Raw genomic sequence first — 10,557 nt, 5'->3', positions numbered from 1 at the left:
GAGCACCTGGGTAGCTTAGTCATTAAGCATCTGACTTCGACTCAGGTCATGATCTCACGGTTCCTGAGTTCAAGCCCCATATGGGCCTCCCTGGGGACAGTGCAGAGCCTGCTGGAGATTCCCTCTCTTTCCCTCTCCCTCCCTGCCCTGCCCCTGCTCATTCTCTCTCTCTCTCAAAAATAAATAAAAATAAACATTAAAATGGGAATGCAAGCTGGTGCAACCACTCTGGAACACAGTATGGAGTTTCCTCAAAAAACTAAAAATAGAACTATCCTAGGACCCAGCAATTGCACTACTAGGCATTTATCCACGGGATACAGGTGTGCTGTTCTGAAGGGACACATGCACCCCCATGTTTATAGCAGCACTATCAACAATAGCCAAAGTATGGAAAGAGCCCAAATGTCCATCGATGGATAAATGGATAAAGAAGATGTGGTATATATATGCAATGGAGTATTATTCGGCAATCAAAAAGAATGAAATCTTGCCATTTGCAACTACATGGATGGAACTGGAGGGTATTATACTAAGTGAAATTAGAGAAAGACAAAAATCATATTACTTCACACCATTACTTCACTCATATTACTTCACAGAGACAAAACAGATGAACATAAGGGAAGGGAAACAAAAATAATACAAAAACAGGGAGGAGGACAAAACAGAAGAAACTTATAAATATGGGGAACAAACGGGGTTATTGGAGGGGTTGTGGGAGGGAGGATGGGCTAAATGGGTAAGGGGCATTAAGGAATCTACTCCTGAAATCATTGTTTCACTATATGCTAACTAATTTGGATGTAAATTTTTAAAAATAAAAAATAAAATTAAAAAAATAATAATAAACATTAAAACAAAAAATGTGACCATTCCAGGGGCACCTGGCTGGCTCAGTCAGTAGAGCATATGACCCTTGGTCTCAGGGTTGAAAGTTTGAGCCCCACACTGGGTGTAGAGATTACTTAAAAATTAAAGAAAAACTCTCGGGGCACCTGGGTGGCCCAGTTGGTTAAACCTCTAACTTTGACACAGGTCATGATCTCAGGGTTCGTGGGTTCAAGCTCTGTGTAAGGGTCTGTGCTGACAGCTCAAAGCCTGGAGCCTGCTTTAGATTCTGTGTCTCCCTCTCTCTCTCCCCCTCCCCTGTTCACACTCTCTCTCACTCTCTCTCTCTCTGTCTCTCAAAAGTAAATAAACACTAAAAACAATTTTTTTAATTAAAGAATAAATCTTTACAAACAATGTGACCATTCCATACCTATGGTTCTACAACTTGCTTTTTTTCATATAACACTATAATAGTCTTTACTGAGATCTTACTTACTGATACTTTAGTAAGTATCCATTCTATTATATGACTATACTAATATTTAAGTTATTTCCAATTTTTTACTATTAAAAATTAATTTTTTTTAATTTAAATCTTAGTTAATGTACAGTGCAATATTGGTTTCAGGAGTAGAATTCAGTGATTCATCATTTACATACAACACCCAGAGCTCGTTACAAGTGCCCTCCTTTGTACCCATCACCCATGTAGCCCATCTCCCACCCACCTCCCTCCATCAACCCATAGTTTGTTCTCTATCATTAAGAGTCACGGGGCGCCTGGGTGGTGAGTTCGAGCCCCGCGTCGGGCTCTGGGCTGATGGCTCAGAGCCTGGAGCCTGTTTCCGATTCTGTGTCTCCCTCTCTCTCTGCTCCTCCCCCGTTCATGCTCTTTCTCTCTCTGTCCCAAAAATAAATAAAACGTTGAAAAAAAAAATTAAAAAAAAAAAAGAGTCTCTTGTGGTTTAGGGCACTGGGGTAGTTCAGTTGGTTAAGCATCCAACTCTTGGTTTGGGCTCAGGTCATGATCTCACAGTTCATGGGATCGGGCCCTGAGATGGGCTCTGCACTGACAAGGGTGGAACCTGCTTAGGATTCTCTCTCTCTCTCTCTCTCTCTCTCTCTCTCTCTCTCTCTGCCTCTCCCCACTCGCACTCTCTCTTTCCCTCTCAAAATAAATAAACATTAAAAAAAATCATTAAAAAAGAGTCTCTTGTGGTTTATTTCCCTCTCTTCCCTCACTTCCCAATGTTCATCTGTTTTGTTTCTTAAATGCCACATACGAGTGAAGTCATATGGTATTTGCCTTTCTCTGACTGACTTATTTCGCTTAGTATAATACATTCTAGCTTCATCCATGTCATTGCAAACGGCAACATTTAATTATTTTTAATGACTAATAATTATATATATGTGTGTGTGTATATATATGTGTGTGTGTGTGTGTGTGTGTGTCACATCTTCTTTATCCATTCATCAGTCAATGGACTTTTGGAAAAACTGAATTACAGTGAACAGGTGTACCTGGGTGGCTCAGTCAGTTAAGCATCCGACTTCAGCTCAGGTCATGATCTCAAAGTTCGTGAGTTCAAGCCCCGCATTGGGCTCTCCACTGTCAGTGTGGAGCCCACTTCAGATCCTCTGTCCCACTCTCTCTCTGCCCCTCCCCTGCTTGCATGTGCTCTCTCTCTCTCACACACAAAAATAAATAATAAAACATTTTTTAAAAAGTTATAGTGAACATTCTGGTACATGTGTACATGTATCTTTGCACTTTTTTACACTCTTCCTATGGGATAGTTTCCTTGAAATAAGATTGCTGAATTAAAGGAGGTATACATTTGCAATTTCAGTGGATAGTGCCAAACTGCCTTTTAGGAAGGCTGCATCAATATACATTCTCTCTCTCTCTCTCTCTCTCACACACACACACACACACACACACACACACACACAATTCATGAGAGGGGAGGCCTCTGTTATAGGCTTTATTTTTTTTTTAAGTTTATTTATTTATTTTGAGAGAGACAGAGAGAGAGAGAGGGAGAGAGAGAGAGAGAGATTGAGCATGAGTGGGGAGGGGCAGAGAGAGAGAGAGGGAGAGAAAGAGAATCCTAAGCAGGTTCTGAGCCATCAACACAGAGCCCATTGTGGGGCTTGAACTCATGAACCGTGAGATCATGGCCTGGGCCCAAACCAAGAGTCGGACACTTAACCCACTGAGCCACCCGAGTGCCCTTCCCATATAGGCTTTAAAAGCCATAAATTCATGGGGTGCTGATTTTGGCTCAGGTCATGATCTCATGGTTTGTGAGTTTGAGCCCTACATGGGCTGTCTGCTGTAGGCACAGAGCTTACTTTGGATCCTCTGTCCTTCTTTTGCTCTGCCCCTCCCCCACAATCTCTCCCTCTCTCTCTCTCTCTCCTCCTTCCCTCCCTCAAAAATAAACATTTTTAAAAGCCATAAACTCAGAAACTGAATCTTTTCACATTTTTTTCATAAAATAGTCAAATGAGGGCAACAATAAATTTTATTTGCAATAAATCTGGGAATAACTTGCCTATAAGAAATTATTAACAACCAATACAGGATGGTACAATTCTTCCCCTATGGAAGAAACATATTCTAAGAGATGCCCTGCACATACTGGCCATTTGGGCTCTAATTATGGTTATTACTTCGGTGATTGGGCTTTGGGAAGAAGATTAATGTTAAAGCAGAAAGTTGTGCCATTTTTGCTTTTTTACCATCTAATGAAACAATCTATTCACATAAGTATGATGTCTGCATGGAATCTACTAAAAAAATAAGTATGTCTTTGGATCTCCAATGACACCTAGACAGGCGTGTCATGGTTGATTCCTTGGCAGGTACATTTCTAAGAGCCATAAAAAACCTCAGGGGCACCTGGCTGGCTCAGTTGATAGGGCATACATAGGACCCTTGATCTTGGGGTTGTGTGCTCAACGAGCCCCATGCTGGAGGTATAGACAGTACTTCAAAAAATTTTGTTTATAAATTAAAAAAAAAAAGGAAAACCTCAGAAACATAAGCCATCAAACTCTGGGCACCTCCAATCATGTATCCTTGCCTGACTCCATGCTCACCAAAGACTCACCTGGTAATAGTAACTGACTTCCCATATCATTTCCTATGTTGAGAAAGCGTGTTGATCAAGTGAGACAAAATGTCCAGTTTGCATGACGTATTTTTCAGTGAGAATTAACAAATCAGCACTCCGGTTTATTTATTATTGAGTGCCTACTATGTTCCAGGCACTGTTTTAGGCACTGGAGATACAGCAAGACAAAACAGACCAAATAAACAAAAACAAAAACCCTCCCTAGTGGTGCTCAAATTCTACTGGGGAGATAATCTGCAAGTAAATAAAGAATCAAAATAATATCGGCCATAAATGCTATCAGAAAATAAACAAGTTGGAGAGTGTAAACGGTAGTCGGAAACAATTTCATATGGTGTGAACAGGTAAGGCCTCCGAGGAGACGTTTGAAGTAAGACCAGAAGCACAGGGAGGACCTAGCAATTCAAAGAGTATATGTTGGGGCAGCTGGGTGGCTCAGGTAAGTGTCTAACTCTTAATTTTGGCTCAGATCACGATCTCACAGTTCTTGAGATCTAGCCCCACAATGGGCTCTGCGTTGAGCAAGTAGCCTACATGGGATTCTCTCCCCCACCCCGCCGCCCCTCCCCTGCTTGCACTCTCTCTGTCTCTCTCAAAATAAATAAATAAACTTAGAAAAATAAATAAAAGCAAAGAGCAGCAAAAAGAACAGTCAGTGCATAGGTTCTGAAGTGGAAATCCATTTGTTGTGTTCAAAAGGAAGACTAGTTTAACTAAAGTATTCCAGAGAAGAATGAGAGTAGTACCTAGAAAGTGTTTCATATGTATTTAATTTGTATGATTCAGTCTCCTGAAACTGATGTATCCTGATTCACTGCCTAAATTGGATCTCTAGGTCTGCAACATTGAAGACCAGACCTCGTATGATCAGAAACCCTTACATGGCTCCCAATAATCTCTACCTCTTATTATTCGCACTCTTATTAGCCCCACCCCCAAATCATAGCAGGCAGGGTTTATCTATGTGACCAATAACACAAAGCAGACATGATGATATATCACCTCTGAGATTAGGTTACAAAAAGACTGAGGCTTTCAAGCCAGGGGCTCTTGTCTGTCTCCCTCTCTTTCTCTTTCTCTCATCTCTTACTCTAGTAAAACTAATGTGCCATGTTGTGCCTATGGAGAGCCCACATGGCAAAAAATTAAAGCTTCTGTCCAACAGCCGTCGAAGAACTGAGGCCTGCCAACAACCATCGCAGTGAACTTGGAAGCAGATTCTCCAGCCCCAGTCAAACCTTGCAGACCTGGACAACAGCTTAACTTATCTTTTGAGAACCCCTAAGTCGAAACACCAACTAAGCCACTTCTGTGTTCCTGACCCTCAGACACTGAGTGAAATAATAAAAGTCTATTGCCTTAAAATGTTAAACTTGAGGGTAACTTGTTACACAGCATTAGATAATTAATATACCTGGATTGCAGATATTCTGCTAGGGAGCCGCAACCCTTCAGGCACTATCTCTTTTAGCACTTAATTTTTAGTCCCCCAAACCCAGTTTTGAGGAACGGTTTACACTCTTTAGCTTGCTGTCACATATCACCTATCATCGAATCCTTGCAATATCCCCAGAAGAATTAGAAAAGCAACGATTAGGGGCACTGAGGTGGCTCAGTTGGTTGAGCGTTGGACTTCAGCTCAGGTCACGATCTCAGTTTGTGAGTTTGAGCCCCGCATCAGGCTCTCTGCTGACAGCTCAGAGCCTGGAGTCTGCATCAGATTCTGTGTGTGTGTGTGTCTCTCCCTGCCCCTTTCCTGCTTGTGCTCTGTCTCTCTCTCAAAAATAAATAAACATTGGGGCGCCTGGGTGGCTCAGTCGGTTAGGCGGCCGACTTCGGCTCAGGTCATGATCTCGCGGTCCGTGAGTTCAAGCCCCGCATCGGGCTCTGTGCTGACAGCTCTGAGTCTGGAGCCTGTTTCAGATTCTGTGTCTCCCTCTCTCTGACCCTCCCCCATTCATGCTCTGTCACTCTCTGTCTCAAAAATAAATAAACGTTAAAAAATAAATAAATAAATAAATAAATAAATAAACAAACATTAAACAAAAAATTTAAGAAAAGCAAAGATTACTATCCCCCTTTCTACTGAGGAAGGAATTGAGGCTAAGGAAGGGTTGGTTCATTTTCATAGAGACACACAGTGAGCAAATTATTGTTTTCTTTGGCTCATTGGTTCCATCACTGTACTAAGCAGTTGCTTATGGAAAGAGAAATGAATGAATAAGTTTCATCCACTTGGTGGGAATGCTCTGAAGGCCAGGGGCCCTTTTAGGAAAAAAAAAAAAAAATTATTCCCAAATACTGGCATGCATAAGAATCACCAGAGAAACTTCTTTAAAATGCAGGCTCTCGTAGGGGCACCTGGGTGGTTAAGCACAGAGCCTGATGTAGGGCCCCAACTCAAGAACCTCAAGATCATGACCTGAGCCAAAATCGAGAGTTGGGTGCTTAACTGACTGAACCACCCAAGTGCCCTAAGATTTTACTTTTAAGTGGTCTCTACACCCAAATTGACCTTATAATCCCCAAATCAAGAGTTGTATACTCTAATGACTGGGGCAGCTAGGAGCCCCTTCCTGAGAGTTTTTTGCACACTTTAAGAAACTTCTTTGGCAGAGAAAGAAGTGGTGGTTGTACATGGTGATGGTGATAATGATGGTAAATGGAGAACAGGGAAAGGAGTCATGTGTTGGGGCAGGGAAAGGTAAATCCTGTCAAAATTCTTATAATCATTCAACAAAGTTATAGGACACATAGTAGGTTCTAGGCACTCTGTTTTAGATGCTAGGGCTATAGTCATCAATAAGATATATATCATCTACCATCTCAGTGGAAAAAGAAAATTCATCCTTGAAATAGAGTGATGCCAATAATATTTGTGGATGTTTCAGGGGTAAAGAAATGTGGGAGAAAATAGAGTAGGCCGAGGTCTGTTAGAAATAAGCCCGTCGACCCAATCAAAGAAGGGACACAGAGACTCAGAACACAGTGAAGGGGGGCTTTAATCAACATTCTTGCACGAGTGGGTGTCTGATGGACAGGCACATTCAGGGCAGTTACAGCAGACAATTTATCTCCTAGCATGCAAGTCCTTTCCCTGGTTCCTCATTGGCTGAGTACTACAGAGGTTACAGCCTTACCCAGATGTCACCTATGCCCATGTAAGGCAAAAAGTAGTCTGACTGGAACAAATGTGCATTCCCTGAGGTCACACAGAGACTTTCAGTCCCTCCTCCTTTTGGCGCATGCTCATTGCAAAGCCCATGAAAATAAGCCAGGGAAATGGAGAGGGGAAGAAAAACTAGGCAGTGAAGTGTTTAAGGGTTTGGGACTCCATCGTGGGGGGGGAGGTGGGGGGGTTTCGTACGTATTTCCAACAGGTGGTAAACCTATTAATTAGACAGCACAGTTTTTATTCGGTATTTCTGAAAATGAATCATCTTCTTTACTTCTCACCGGTCAAGGTCAGGAGAGGGACTTGCGTGGGACAGGTTCTAGGAGCCAGAAGAAGCAGAAGCCCACCTCTCTCTGGGAACAAGCTTACCCAGTTGCTTCTGCTGCTTGTCTCTCTGTGGGGCTCCTCTCCCCCTTTCCTCACCTCACCTCTCTCCTCAGTACCTCCTACTTCACTTCATCCCCTGTGTCTATAGTTCATCTTGCACTAATGACTGGTATTAAAAAACACTGGAATGCTACTGAATTGTTCACTTTAAAATGATTAATTTGTATCATGTAATTTCACCTCAAAAAAAAAAAAAAAAAAGCTAGGTGCTCATATTCATCCATCCAAATCAGATAAGCCTGCCATCCTCCAGGACATGTCATTAAATTAAAGACCTTCCACAGCTATAACTTCTCTTCCTATTTTTGCCTTCACCACAGTTCCCAAAGCTGCTCCAAAGATGTTCTCTCCTTCCCCAGGTCTGGTCCATACTAGAAGATAGGAGGAAGAGCACTAGGTTGAGTACTTGTTGACTGTGTGACCTTGCACAAGATACTTAACCTACCTAAGCTTGGTTCCTCAAGGACTTAAACCATTTACTTTAATCACTCATTCAAAAGCACTGAGATGATATTTCCTTAAAGAAAACAGGGCCACTAGATCAGCTGGGATGGGAGTGGGAGGGGTTCCTTCCCAGGGGAGGTGAAGCTAGCAACTGAGGTTTAAAGGAGGCATTAATTAATTAGTAGGCAAAGAAGAGGGAGAAGAGTGTTTTACAGACAAGTTCAAATTTATAAATCTGAATTTCAGTTTTCTTGCTCGTTCAATGGAGGTAATAACATCTTCCTCCAAAGGTCGTTATGAAAAGTAAATGAGATCTCAGGTTTGTGAAAAACTTAGCACGGTGCCTGTTACACTGTATGCTCAACAAATGCTGTTTTTGCTTCTTCCTTGACTTCCAACTTGCATTGTGTAATCTAGAAGGGAACCTCAGATTCAGAGGAGGCAAAGTCCCCTATAGGGTGGGTTGCAAGCCCCTTTGTCCACCCAAGTGATTGGTGATCACCTTGGAATCTGGTTAAGCTAGTTGTTTGGAATGAGTGGCCTCAGGGGTAAGTGGTCACAGGATTGGGGGAAGGCAACTTCATGGACAGTAGAGAATGAAAGGGGTCAAAGCAGACAGCCCCTCTTCTCCACACTAGCTCTAATCCTTCAGCCAATCCAGACCACTATTGACACTCTTGAAATAACAGATAACCTCATAGAAAGTAGGAAGGGGCTAACATATATTGAGAACTGACTACACGGCTGGCATGAGGCTAGGTGACTGGGCATACATGTCTAGTGATTCTCACCAAGCTGCAGGTACCAATTACAGAGGTTAAAGCCAGAGCTCAGAGTAGGGAGCTCAGGTCATTTGCTCTGTAATTCAAATCTAGGTATCCCAAATTCCAGGCATGGGTTCTGTTGCTTTTGGTTCTCCTTAATCCTTCTAGTGCTGACCTCTGCCTGGGACATGTGAGGAGGAAGTGGACAGAGGCAGGGGATGCTGCCAAACAAAATACCTGTATAAGTATGGATGGCTTCAGTCAGGTCCCCCTGCAGCCCCTGAGGTAAGGGAATACACAGCGTGGATGAGAATGCTGGAGTTAAGAGTGTGGCTGTGCTCCCAGCTCCCTTGCCCCATCTTCTCCTAAGCATATGGAGGGGGTCCAAGCATCTCTGGGTAGGCTGTCTTTTCAATCCCCAGACTATGCATCTGTCCATCATTTCGTGCTCCCTCAGCAAAAGCAAAAGATAGAGAGAAGGGGTCTCACACTTAAACCTTAAACCTTCACATCTTGACAGCTGGTCAAGCCAGCTGTGCAAACTTTGGGCAGGAGTGGGGGCCATCAAGCCCCCCGCCCGCCCCCGCCAAGTAATGAAGAGGAGGGTGACCCCCTACCCAGTCTGGGCCAGATGCCCTAGAGAGGGGACACCAGCCCAGGTCCAGAGTGTCTACTCCTTGGAGCCAACCTTGAAACTTAAGCTGGCAGCTGGGGACCCCCCAGAAGGGAGAGGGGCCAGCTCTTTCTTCCAGACAGCTCCCTTCCCCTCCCTCTTCCCTGCTAATAGGTATTTCCTGTTTATGAGGCAGCTAAGGCTGGGCTTTTGGGAAGGGATGGTGATGGAGGCTCTCCCCGCCCCCCTCTCCTTCCTAGGGCTGGGCTGGGGAGTCCTTGAGGAGTGCCTGAAGGTTGGGAGGCTCCTCCCTGGGGAAGGAGTGTTCCTTACATTGACCATCCAGATCATCTTTCCTCCTACCCCCTACCAACCCCGCAGCCCCTACGGGTAGGGGGCACTGGAGGGGTCTGCTTCCTGTTGTCTCCAGTCTCGAGGCCCTCAAAGGAGAGAAGCTTGCATGCGACGGGGAGTTGGGGGAGGCCGAGACTGGATGGAAAAAGGGGGAAGGGAGGAGAGCGTTTTGACTGATGAGTCAGAGCCCGCAAGGGGGAAGGATGGCCTGCAGATTACCCCCTCCCCAGACCAACCTGACGGTCCTTCCACTGCCCTCCTCCCCCCAGCAAAACGCAGATCTCAGCCCTAGGGCAGGGAGGGCGGGGACCATACTTAATTAACCCTTTTGGTTCTAGTTCTAACTGGTTTAGCAGGCAAGGGAGGGGTGGTTAATTTAGGGAGGAGGTGAGTTGGGTTGCTACAGGAATTAGGATAGTGCTTTTCCCCGCCCAGGTTGGGGTGGGGGGCACATGATAAAGGCCCTCCGGAATAAAACGGTAATCTCAGCAGAGAGCTTGGGCGCGGGTCGGCAGTCCCTTTTCCCTCCAGAGCGTGACCGGGGTGGAGGGAGAGCTACACCTCAGGCCCACCCTGGCTCCGCCTCTCCCAGTCCCAGCTCCCGCTCCGGCTCAGCTACGCTCCCAACTCGGAGGCACCCGGAGGACGGACACCGAGTATGAGGCTTCGCCTCTCATTCCTCCCACCGCCCTCCCCCTCTGGGGTCTCTGCCTCCGTCTCCTTTTTTAAAAGCTGCGTCACATGCATGCCGTTCCCCGAACGCTCCCGGCCCCTTGCCGCCCGCCTGCCGCGCGGCGCACGCACGTCGTCGCTCGCTGCGCGCTCGCCCGGGTCACTTTGACA

This window comes from Acinonyx jubatus, chromosome D2 (assembly GCF_027475565.1).
Source record: "Acinonyx jubatus isolate Ajub_Pintada_27869175 chromosome D2, VMU_Ajub_asm_v1.0, whole genome shotgun sequence".
Taxonomy (NCBI): domain Eukaryota; kingdom Metazoa; phylum Chordata; class Mammalia; order Carnivora; family Felidae; genus Acinonyx; species Acinonyx jubatus.
The sequence above is the reverse complement of the archived record's forward strand: the minus strand, read 5'-3'. Positions refer to the sequence as shown.